The sequence below is a fragment of the Callithrix jacchus genome, chromosome 2 (assembly GCF_049354715.1).
Source record: "Callithrix jacchus isolate 240 chromosome 2, calJac240_pri, whole genome shotgun sequence".
Lineage (NCBI taxonomy): Eukaryota > Metazoa > Chordata > Mammalia > Primates > Cebidae > Callithrix > Callithrix jacchus.
In genome coordinates, this window is record NC_133503.1 from 32501374 (window position 1) to 32514024 (window position 12651).

At 38.9% G+C, this 12651-nt stretch overlaps 1 long non-coding RNA gene across 7 annotated transcripts in view; it reads right to left on the reverse strand.

Annotated features, from left to right (window-relative positions):
* The window catches only part of LOC118151662 (uncharacterized), a 288187-nt gene that overhangs the window by 275279 nt on the left and 257 nt on the right, over nt 1–12651 (reverse strand). For 5 of the 7 annotated variants that reach the window (XR_013530818.1, XR_013530820.1, XR_013530816.1 and 2 more), the window contains exon 2: nt 7504–7568. This is a non-coding gene — a long non-coding RNA (uncharacterized LOC118151662). Of the gene's footprint in view, nt 1–7503; nt 7569–12448; nt 12501–12651 lie in introns of those variants that run through there. The other 2 variants (XR_013530815.1, XR_013530817.1) reach the window with 1 other exon arrangement.

Sequence of the window (12651 nt, forward strand, 5' to 3'; positions counted from 1 at the left end):
TCTAGCTATCTTTTTGTAAGATGGGCTTGTGTTCCTTCCCTGATAAAGGGAAATTAAGTAAAACTGTGTCTTCGACACATACAAGCCTTGTCAATAGTTTTCTCCCAAGCATCCCAGCTATGCAGAGAAGACATAAGAGAACTGAAGACATTGATTGATAACATGGAGCTATGCAGTGCTTTCCAATGCTTCATCTTTCTAAGAAATCAAAATAAAGGAGCATGGAAAAGTAGAATCAGCTAATTACAAAACTTAACATTATATAAAAATATAGAAATAGAGAGAGAAGAGAAAAAAAGAAAAGAGACAGAGAAGCAACCTTCCTACAGACAAGCTCCTTAATCACTCAGGTTTCAAACCCAGCCAATTACAATCACACATAAAACAGTCAAATATTTAATAAAAGCACAGTTGGAACTTGACCTCAAATACTTGTAGGTGCAATGTATGTATCAGGTTTCCCAGAAACAGGAGTCATAAAAACACATTATTTATCAGGAAGTATTTTTTCTCCCCATCCAAGTAAACTCTTCCCCTGGAAACCACACAGCTGTTGCCTTTGGGAGAGAGGTTGGGTTGCAGGTGCTAACTTTCCTATCTTTAAGTTCCCTGAAAGTAGACAAAGGTAAATCAAAATTTGAATTCTTCTTAGCTTTCAGAATTTCAGAGAAACCAGAAGTCTGTACCAAAATATTGGGCTAAGTCAATTAGCCAGATACTATGAAGGGATCATCGTTGAGAGAGTTGGAACTGCTGGGTTTTTAATTTTAAAGTTGGTGCTACTCAGCCTAGAATGCACTCTAGGTCACAGCTCTCAGCACATGTCCCCTTGCAATCATGGCCACCAGACATTTTTCTCTCACTGTGGGAAAGTGTCAAATCCTTTTTCTTTGCATGTGCATATTTGAGTCACAGGAAGTGGTTTTTATATCCCACTCATAGGAATGAATGAGGTGTGAGAACATTTTAATTTCATACAAATGCTTCATGTCTTTATCAGACTGGATTTGCCTTTGTTTCTTTTGCCTAGCCGCTTAAAAATTCCAGCAGTTCTAAAAGTAATGCGGATTCATTATGGGAAATGTGTACATAAAGATAATGAAAGCCAAGAAGCAGAGGAAGCCAACTAAAGACAGGAGAAGACAACTATTGTTAGCATTGCCGGTTGTCTGGAAGCCTTTCTTAAAATGCAAATTATAAATTTTTCATTATTAAGGGTCATCTTCATTTTTTCAAGAAAAATTATTTGAAATAATTCAGAATTTCATCACAAATAATTCTGATCCAGAGAATCATGACATTATAATTTTCATTGTTAATTATGCTTATCATAATAAACAATAAAGAACACTGAAAACTAAGAAATAAGCCTGAACAAGTATCTATGTAATTGCAGGCAATTAAGGGTAATTAAATAAAATTGGCCTTGGTTAAAGTCAAAAGAGATATCATTTGGGCCCCAGCTCTTTGATCACACTAACCCATAGTGTGATCAAGAATAAATTACTTGGCTGGGCACAGTGGCTCACTCCTATTATCCCAGCATTTTGGGAGGCCAAGGCAGGCGGATCACTTGAGGTCAGAAGTTCAAGACCAACCTGGCCAACATTGTGAAACCCTGTCTCTAACTTAAAATGCAAAAATTAGCCAGGTGTGGTGGTGGGCACCTGCAATCACAACTACTCAGAAGGCTGAGGCAGAAGAATCTATTGAACCCAAGAGGCAGAGGTTGCAGTGAGCTGAGATTTCACCATTGTACTCCAGCCTGGGCAACAGAGCAAGACTCGCTTGAAAAAAAAAAAGAATAAATCACTTTACCACTATTAAGTTCAGTTTTATCTGCAGAATTAAGGGGCCAGATTTTATTCCTAAGGTCCCTTCTAGGATTAAAGCTGTCTGATATCAGGTGAAGCAGATTCAACAGTTAAGCACCTCTTTGCTATATTTTACCTGTATAGGTAACAACTTCTGAATATTCAAATTACTAATTCTATTTTTCATTTATAGGTGAGTTTATCCAGATGATACCTTAATTCTCCATCAGAGAGATCACAAAGAAGCCAACTTAAGAGTTATTATGTTGGTCATAAATGTATAAATTGAAATACAACAGAAATGACTTTTAGAGCTACCATACAGTCAAATTTTTCCTCAAGCAGAGTATCAGATAGTCTATTGCAATATTAAGAACTTCATTTGTATAAAGGAGAAGAATCCTAGAATCATGTTGGAGGACATTGAAGTGATAATATAATTGAATCCTACCTCATGGCATGGATGGCAAATTGAAATGCATACAGGAATCATACACACAGGTAATAGAAATGTCTCCTTATATCTGGCCCTTTCAAGAAAACCAAATGATAAAGTGACAGAGGCCTTGGTGAGCTGGAAAAAGCATACCCAGTATAAGATCCAAAGAACTAGTGGATTGTTGACATGAGGAGTATGGGCACAAAATAGCCAAATCTAATTTTTGAAAATATGCTGGAACTCCACATTATGGGTGTGTGTGTGTGTGTGTGTGTGTGTGTGAATTCCCAATTTTCTAACTTTGGATCAAATATATGTATTTTTCTCTTCTGCACTGTGTGTGGGCCAAACAGCACAATGGTGGGCCAGTAATTTGCAAACCTACAACATATACAGAAAAACTGACTTCTTCCATTTTCTGGAACACATGCTGCATAGACATGCAACTGAAACACCAAACAGTGACGGACCAAACCAATCATCTGTGGAGGGGAAGACTAAACCTATACTGTAACAAAACAACCACATTTATGCCTAAGGAGATAAATTTTGAATATATTTTCTCCAAATAGCTGATGATGATTGGATTGCTTTTTCCATAGGCAAATAAAAATGCAACTCTTTGCTTTTCAGAGTTGACATCCTAAAAAACAGACTAACCATTTTTAAATGAACTTGGTAAAAAGCCTTATTATCAATGTAATTTTCTTGAATTTAGGTTGGACAATAAAATTATCCCAAAGCCTCTGACCATGCCCTCACCCTTGTCCAGCCACAGTGAGAAAGGAGGAACAACGCTAACAAAGATATCCCACTGCTGTGCTAATGCATCTAACACTAGCACACTTTCCCTCCCTCTTGTTCCCATAAAAACATCTGTGCAAAGTGGGCCCAGCTGGCTTGCAAATATGTTCCATGATGCAGGCCAGTTTCCAGCCCCTTCCTGTCACCCTTTGTCTTGTCTCCTTTCTGCCAGTGTCCATTTCTCTTTTAAGTACCTAATGCTTAGTGAAAAAAAATCAGTGTTAACAGGTTAAAAGTTAATATGCATCACCTGTTTCACCTCCGTCCATTAGTAAACTTGGACCAGCAAAGGGGATTTGACATATTACCTGTTTGCCTATCTCCTCCATGGGGTAAATTAAGAGGGGTGCTCAGGAGTTATTCATCAAAATGTCAGGCTCCAATTTGGTAAAATCATTATAACACCTGCTTTCTGGGAATTATCGTGAAATCTCACTCCTTTTCCCTTTTTAGAGAATCTGCTGTTGGCTAAGAAATACACCCACCCACGACTTTTATTTACGGTTTGAGGTCTATTTGGCATGGTGGGAAGGAAGGAAATTTCAGGAATCAGCTGGTGGTGAACAGTCCTTGGAGACTGAGGCAGAAAGACATCCAGACTGCTTGGGAAGCCTCCTGAGATTAGGGGGTTCTTACAACACTGCAAAGGACTTTCAAAGTTTCCATTAGTTCAGACTCACTGAAGTATGAGAACAGGTCCACTGGAAACTCTCTCAATTTCAGCCAAGGCAGCAAGCATCTGACATTCAGATAGAGTAAGAAGAAAAAATAACGTGTAAAAAAATATGAGGTGGGGAGGCGAGTATGGAAGCAAGTCTGGGGCACTTGAAATCATCAAAAAAATTCAAAGTGGAAAATGGTGGTCCCTTAGAGAGCACAGGGGTTCCTGGAACCAACACCCATACTCAAGATTCAGGTCTTCACCTTTTTCCATATCCTAGTTCTTGCATAGTAAACCCTTCCTGAGTCTTCTTGGCTCCCCAGGGGATTTTAGAAGTTTTTGATTCCCAAACTGCTGATCGCTCTTTATTTACCACCTTTGCAGCAAGGGAGGTAAGTGCTAAAAGGCCACAAACCCTGAAGATTCAAGGGATCTCCTCAACCTGAACTCAGCTGCTGACTTTCCCAAGAATAAGCCATGCTCTCCCACGATTAGTGTTACCAGATGTAGCAAATAAAATTACAAGGTGCAAGTTAAATTTGAATTTCAAATAACAGCAAACAATATGTATTATAATTCCATAGATCACATGGGCATACTTATACTAAAAATATTCATTTCAGCTCAAATCAAATTTAACTCAAATCAAATCCTGTATTTCATCAGGTAACTCTGCTATGAACAGATTCAGAAAAATTGTTGCACTTTACAGCCCAGTGCATTGCAGAAAAAAATTCATTCAACGACGCTAGTGAAGAGGAATTTTTAAAATGTATGAAGCTCTTAACTGCCAGAAAAAATGCCAAACGATCCACCTTATGTGCCTCTTTATGAGATCGGCTAGTCCAGAGATTCTACACCTTGGCTGCACACTAGAATTACTTGGAAAACAGCTAAATGTTTCTGATGCGTGCACCCTGCCCTAGACCTAATGAATCAGAATGGAATTTTTTAAAGATGCTCCTTGATTTTGAAGAGCAGTCAGGTTAAGACGCACTGAGCTAAAGAGGCAATGAAGAAAAGCTGAAGTGTGGTAGAGAATGTATGATTGTTTCAACACAAGGTTCCTAAATTTTGCTGCACATTGGACTCACCCAAGGATTTTTGAAAATCACTGACACCTGGCACCCGCCTGAGACGTTCTGGTTCAAATTAGTGCTAGGTACAGCCTGGGCCTATCAGGAGTTGTAAAACTTCCTCAGAGGTTTCTAATACAGAATAAAGTGTGGAAAACACTGTGTCACCCTAACATACCTCTGTTTCTTAAGATGAGAGCAGCTCTAATTACTTCTGTGGGAGTAGGAATGAAATCTGACCTTCCAATCATATTGAAAAACAAATTAGATGTTGCTTTTTAAACCTGTTTTTCCCTTGCTGACTTCAAGATTTACACCTTAAGAATGGGATGTTGTTTTCAGGAACTTAACTCTAGCTCTGTTTATAGGATGCTTATTAATCCTTTTGCCAGGAGTTTTATAGATGGGAGAATGACAGTCACCCAAGACCCTTCTATAACTCCCTGCCTTCAATCACATATAATAATAATGATTACACACCCATGGAACTCAGAAGCCATACTTCATTTGTATATCAAGACTGCACAAACTGATGGCTTGACAAGAAGAGTGTGATGCCAACCTCCAGACTAAGTCAAAGAAGGAAGAGAATAATCTGCCCCTTGCTAAAACAAATGTCATCATACGGGATGCTGACCTTTCTTACAAATTGCTAAATGCACACTGATCCCTAGAACTGTTAGTCCTCCAACACGTAAAAGGTTACTCACCCTCAAGAGATTATTCAGCCCTGACTTGACAGAGAATGCAAGAACATTACTTGAGTGCCAAAGCCAATAGATATGAATTTCCAAAGAAGCATGCTTTGTGGGAGGATATGGGCTTTACCCCAGCTGCCTGGGTAATCTGAGAGCCAAAGGAAGATATGACTGTCAGAGAAGATACCTGATGAGTTCCAGAACTTCAGTTTAGGGAAGTATTTCACATGACTAAACAATTTATCAAGAAATGGCCAAATATTACTAGCAGTATGATGTCATGGGTGAGTTGATGAGATTCATTTGTGATGAAGCCAGAGTCCCAGCTTCTTGCCAGTTAGTGGAGAGGTAAACAGACCAGAAGAGCAATGGTTAATATAAAGAAAGGAACACATCTACTATCAGGGCAGCCTCAAGTTTTATCACCATGGTAGGAAGAAAAGGAGGTTTTGCTGTCTGTCCAGGGTATTTCAAGTCCACAAAACCTTCTTATTCTTCATATTTTGAGAAAACTTTGGAAACATAAAATTATTTTTTAAAATCAAGTATCTAACATTTTTGTGACTGTGCTTTTGGACTTTCTTACCCACTCAGTTGATCATTTCATAACTAAAGGACTTTAAGGATTCCTGAAATTATACACTGTTTTTAATATTTTCTAGTTTGAAATATTGATAGAGCAACATGGGCCAGATTTGTTTTGAAGGATATGAATAAATCTGTCTATGACATGAAAAAAATATTAGGAAATACGTGTTTTAAAGCTTTAAGTTCATCAAGGGTAGCTCTTCCTTTAAGAGAATTTAATACATGAAATTGAGTATTTACAAAAAAGTCAGCATTTACTTTAGCCAAGGATTCTTTACTTTAGAGTCCTCTTCAACAGAGTTATTTTACATACCATGTTCCCAAGTACATTTAAAAATGTTTGAATTACAGATACTATATCAATAAATAAATTCTTGGTGAAGAAACACTGGTGCAAGTGAGGAACACCTACACTGTCATAAGTGAATGAAGCAATTAAACTTGCAGAGGGCATCAAATACCCCAAACCAGTTATTTGGCATACTGGTACACTCAAGAACATTTAATTGATTTCATGTAAACTGATTAATAAAAGGTTAGCGTTTTTCACTCAGAATTAAGAATAACCTTCTACAAGCTACTTTGATCTCTAAAAGATATAAAAGAGCTCTTAGATTTCCCATTTAAATCAAAGAATTTCATTTAATACTGGTGATTTGAGTATGCATTTTTTCATTCATTCATCAAACTTAACTTTAGCACCTGGCATGTTTCAGGCACTAGGGTACTTGCTGGGAGACAGTTTAGTGAAGGTGGCAGATATAAATTACACAAATACACTTACAAGCTATTGTAAGTGGCCTGAAGAATAAGCACAGGGTGTTATGAATTGTATATAGGGGATGTGCCCTGGACTCAGAAAAAGAGTCCTGGAGGGAGACATTTAAGCTAAGACAGTGCTCTTAACAGCTCCCATTTACTAACATTATGCTAACAGTGCTTTAACAGTGTTAGCGATGGTCTATTGACTTAGATACTTTGATTTTGCCATTTTGTGCATAGGGAAACTGAGACTTAAAAAGAGAAAGTGGCCTGTCAAAGGTAGACACATCTAGGAAGCAACAGAGCCTGCGATTAAACCAAGATGCTGACTCCAGAACATGTATTTTATGCTTAACTATTAGTTATAGGACCTCTCCAAAGAACAGGATGAGACAAGTAATTAAATAAAGGGAGGAAAAGAGTGTTCCAGATGAGAAATAACTATGATCTCAAATGACTAAGAGCATAGATTATAACAAATATGTGCACTTGGCAAATCTAACTGAAACTAGCAAAGAAACATTTCCCAACAGAATCTAATTTCTGTAACAGAAAGAGGGTTCCTTCAAACAAAATATTTGCAAAGACTGTCACCTAGTGGCAACAGGCAGGAAGTCGGTTTTGGGCTGGTATTTCTGAACAGGTGTATCCAGTTGCTTACCTGGGGATGCGGATCATCAATTTTCATGTCTATTGTTTGCCCTGGGCAATCCCAAACTGTTTTTCCTAGAAACAAAATACATTAAACTAAACATTACAAGATCAGCAACCACCTGTTTCAACTGAATTGAGATACAAACATAAAAGTAGCATGTCACAGTTTCAAGCCCTCAGAGACAGAAAAAGATCCTAAGTTTTATCCTATCCCTCTATGACTTGGGCCAAATGAATTTGTGCCAACAGAATAGTGAGTAATCTAAATAATGGCTAATGAATATGTCTTATTGGACAGTGAAGCTTTGGATTGCTTTACTGGATGAAGAGCCCCCAAGTAGTTGAGGGGCTGTCAAAAAATATAAGGAGTATGTAATAGATGCTAAAAAGGAGGGGTCTATAGCAACTACAGTCCTAAATGGTTGCAAAAGTTAGGACTCTCATTTTTAGTATACATGTATATCTTAAACTAACCAGAGTGAATGTACTTCTTAGCAAGTAAAAATTATAACTGATATAAACATCCAGTCTTAATTCTAATTGGCTTAGGTGCTAAAATCACCTGAAGAAGTTAGTTTAGAGATGGTATGGTGGTAATCTGAAATGGAACCAGGAAAGGGGTTCCACACAAGCTGATTTGAGTCTTTATTTTCCTCCATAAACCATTAAGCCCCTTTATTTAGGATAATATTTTCTTTTCATTCAATTAAGGCATTTTTCTCAAAGAAGCTAGATCTAATCTCTGGAAGTTAGCAACTTTCTGTTTAAGCTTAAATGTAGAATGGGAACTTGTCAGGTTAAACATCACAGGTGAATGAGTCTACTCAAGATCAGGCACAAATATTACTATGTGTATTGGTTAGAACCCTTTATGTTGTTGGGTGGCTGTGGTGGCTCACTCCTTTAATCCCAGCACTTTGGGAGGCCGAGACAGGCAAATCATTTGAGGTCAGGAGTTCAAGACCAGCCTAGCCAATATGGCAAAACCCCATCTCTACTAAAAAGACAAAAATTAGCCAGACGTGGTTGCAGCCACCTGTAATCCCAGCTACTTGGGAGGCTGAAGCAGAAGAATTGCTTAAGCCCAGAAGGCAGAGGTTGTAGTGAGGCAAAATCACGCCAATGCATTCTAGCTTGGGCAACAGAGCAAGACACCATCTCAAAAAGAAAAAAAAAAAAAGCCTTTATATTGCAAACAGCAGAAAACTCAAAGTGAGCCTGAGTGATTGGAACAAAAACTGAACAGTCCAGGGATAGCTTTAGCTTCATAAGAGGCTTGATACAGGGCTCAAATTGCATGACCAAGACTCTTTGCTCCCTCTCTTTCAAGCAGATTTGTCCTTCATGAACCCAAGCTGGCAGCTGGAAGCTTTGGGTTATAAAGTTCAAGTACAGAGGGTGTATTAATCCGCTCAGGCAAATGTACCACTGACTGGGTGGTTTAAATAACAGACAGTTTCTCACAGTGCTGGAGGCTGGGAGTCTAAGACTAAGGTTGGTTCCTGGTGAGGCCTCTCTCACTGGGTTGCAGACAGCCTCCTTATCACTGTGTCCTCATGTGACCTTTAACTGTGTACATTTGGGGAGGAGTGGGGGAAAGAGAAGGAGAGAGAAAGAGGAAGTAGATCTATCTCTGATGTCTCTTCTTCTTATAAGGATGGTAGCTCTATCAATTAAGGCCTCACCCTTTGACCTCATTTAACCTAAAGGGCCCTGTAGTCACATTGGAAATTAGGGCTTCCACATATGAATATGTGGCGGGGGGGGCAACAACGGAGATGAGGACACAATTAAGACCATAACAGAAGCAGTTAACAAAATCCATTTTTTCAAGCCATCCCAGTGAAAAATCTCATTGGCTTAGATTCTATCACATGCACGTCTTTCAACCAATTACTGTAACCAGGGTGATGGATATCCTAGAGATGAAAGGTAGCATCAATGTTGAAGAATTCATATGGCTGAAAATTTAGAAAATAAGAATTACACAAAAGAATAATCAGAATTCTCTTGGTGGGAAAAGGAGGAAGGAATTCATGCTAAGATGTTAGCTGATAAATCTCCACTATATTGGGATGGTGCACCCTTTGTCTGAGAGAAGACTCCCCTATTTAGAGAAAAAATAGTATAGCAACAAGGCTCATTCAGAATACAAGCTGGCACTATACACTGTTGATATAGGAGAGATTGCAGACTGGGTTTCATTATCATTAATAGTATTAAACAGTCAAATCCACCTGCCTGGTACAATGATTCATTCTGATATCTAATTATCACAGCGGGAGTTGTGACAACCCAATTTCCTGATCTCTTCTCATATGGCTCGTTTTTCTTGTTGGATCATATTCTCCTCCTGTGTCATGGATTGCGACAATCCCAAAAGTCCTGCACACAGCCCCTCTGTTCTCTCTCAAAGTTTTTTTTTTTTTTTCTTGATCTCGGCCATCCCCCAAGTTTCAGTGACCACAACCTTGAGTGTAACTTCCAGAACTTCATATTCTGGTCTATCCTCTTAATCTCATTCTTATTTGCAGACTCTGTGTCTCAAGAGTCCTGAGCTTGTTTTTGCTTGATCCCAATAAAGACTATCTTGCAGTTCTACTTAATAATGTGAAGGAACAAGAAAGTCTAAGTCATCCTCTAAGTAAGGATTTACTGTTTATTGTTTGGTACATGTCTCTTCCACTAAACTCTAAGTTCATTTAATACAGAGTCTATTCATCTGTATTGCCTAAAACAAATGATCATTCAATAAGTTCCTGTCAAAATATATGCAGCTTTCAAAACAACATAACAGTCCCTTCTACAACATTTCTGATAACCAATTCTTCCGTTTCTTCTGTAACAGCCACAATGAAGAAATGACAACAGGCTCACTACAGCAGTCTATCCCAGTTTTGAACAGCTATAATATTAGGAACTGTAATTGAGAGGCACAGAATTGTGGGATGGGTGTTGTTTCCCAGAATCTAAACTTCCATCCTATGCTTGGTGAATCCACTACTGTGTGAGGAGCCCAAGTCCCATCTCTCCTTATGTAAATGGAAAATAACAGATACAAGTCATTGTGTTTTTTTTCTTTTTCCTGACCTTTGGTATTCATGCCATGGTATGTGGACCCTGCCTAAGCAGAGATCTGCATGGTACTGCAAATCAGAAGTTCCACGTAAGTTATCTTAAAAGTAGAGCCTATCTAGAATTCATTTCACTTATGACATCTAGTGTCCAGTAGTGGTATTGGCAGCCGGGTATTCAGGCCATCCCTAAAGAATGACCTTAATTATGATACAGGTAGGCGCTACAACTTTACTAATGATGTCCCCTCCCGCTGACTGCACCCCTTCTTAGCTCTGCCATCCTTCAAGGCCCTGCTTGAAGTGTCACATGCCCTGGGAAGTTTTCAAGGAACATCCAGACAAAAATAGACCTCTCCCTTCACACAACTCCATTAGTGTGGGGCACACAGCAGTTACAGCCCTGTAAGTTCTATTTGCTTTTTGTAAATCTCTTACTGTATTGTGGCCATCTTCTAGGCAATAAGTCGAGTTTACCACATCTCTGAATTCCTCCACTATGCCTAACACATTGCAGCCACTCAATTAATAGTTTAAAATATGTTATATTTTTAAAATAAAATAGGAAGAAACATTAATAATGTAGGGTCTATCTTCTCTTGTAACAAAAGAGAAAAAATAAGTTCAGATCAACTTTAGATTACCTAATTGCAGCCAGTCATAACTGGCCTATGCTAGAACAATCTTTTCCTGGCTCCTTAGTTAAGGAATCTTTGTTAAATGACAGGGAAAATGGCATTTGTTTCATTTATCCAAGAACACGGGTGTGATTACAAATGAATGAGCATCTGGTTAATTAGAGCCCCAGATCCACCGTGAGCAACTTGCTGCCAATCTTAAAGCTCAGATCAACCCTTTGAGTCTGGCTTAGCTCAGGCAAAATTGTAGTCTGCAAAGGAAATTAAGAAAAGGAGGACAAGGAGAGTGTGGCATCCCAGACATAAGGACCCAACGAGAGCAAGCAAATCTGTCAAATGTCACCATAAGTGAGGACTAAATATTGACTACCGAGTTTTGCAAGGTACGAATTACTACTGGTAAACCTAACAAGAGCCACTTCATGGTATTGGTGGGGACAAAATCCTGGTTAAAGTGGGAGAAGAAAACCAAAAAAAGAACAAAAAGTAAGAAAATGAAGATAATGAACACAAACTTTTTTCCCGCCAGAAATTTTGTTATAAAGAGAAGAAAACAAATGGGATGGTTGCTGATTGGGGTCAAGGAGGTATTTTTTTTAAAATGAAATCATGAAATGATTTTTATGACAATCATGGCAGTATGTTTATGAGCTGACAGAGAAGATCCAATAGAGAAGAAAAAACTGAAGATGCAAGAAAAGAACAGTTAGAGCCAAGTCCTCAAACAGGCCAGAAAAGATGGGCTCAAAAGCACATGATTCATGTAACAGTTACCAGGATTCATCAGTGCTTACTAAATGTTAGCCATTACTATTTCTGATTGCTTAAATTTTTGAATAATGAATAGCCATCAGCTTTACAAAACATTATTATTAAAAACACATGCAAACAGCTTGGACTCTAGAATCAGACTGCATTAAATTCTAGTTCTAGCACTTGGACGGGACACTTTTTTTCTTTGGGGTTTGTTTTTCTCTGTAGAAAACGAGGGGTAATATCTACCTCATAAAGCTGCGGGCTTAACTGAGATAATCTGTCAAATTTAGCACATTGTGGGAACTTAAATGGTTACGCCAGTATTACCACTGGTAAGGTGCTTGAGATCGCACGATGGTGCCAAAGGTGATTCTCCACTGCCCAGCCCAGCGACACTCTTCCCCTAGAAGGCATTGTCGTAAAACAAACAAACAAAAAGAACACCCAAACACGGCAACTAAAAGCGGATACTTAGAAAACATACTGGAAATCAGCACAAGGTACAATTTACAAGATGAGGAGCCACATCTGCGCCTGCGCCAGGCTCACGACGCGCCACTTGCATCTGTGCAGTAGCGGGGGGCGGGGGGCGGGGGGCGGGACGCTCTGTTGGCTTTTCTCTGAGTTTTTCCTTTACGCGCGGCTTGGGAGGAACATCTCGTGAGATGTGGGACTTCTCGCGGGAAC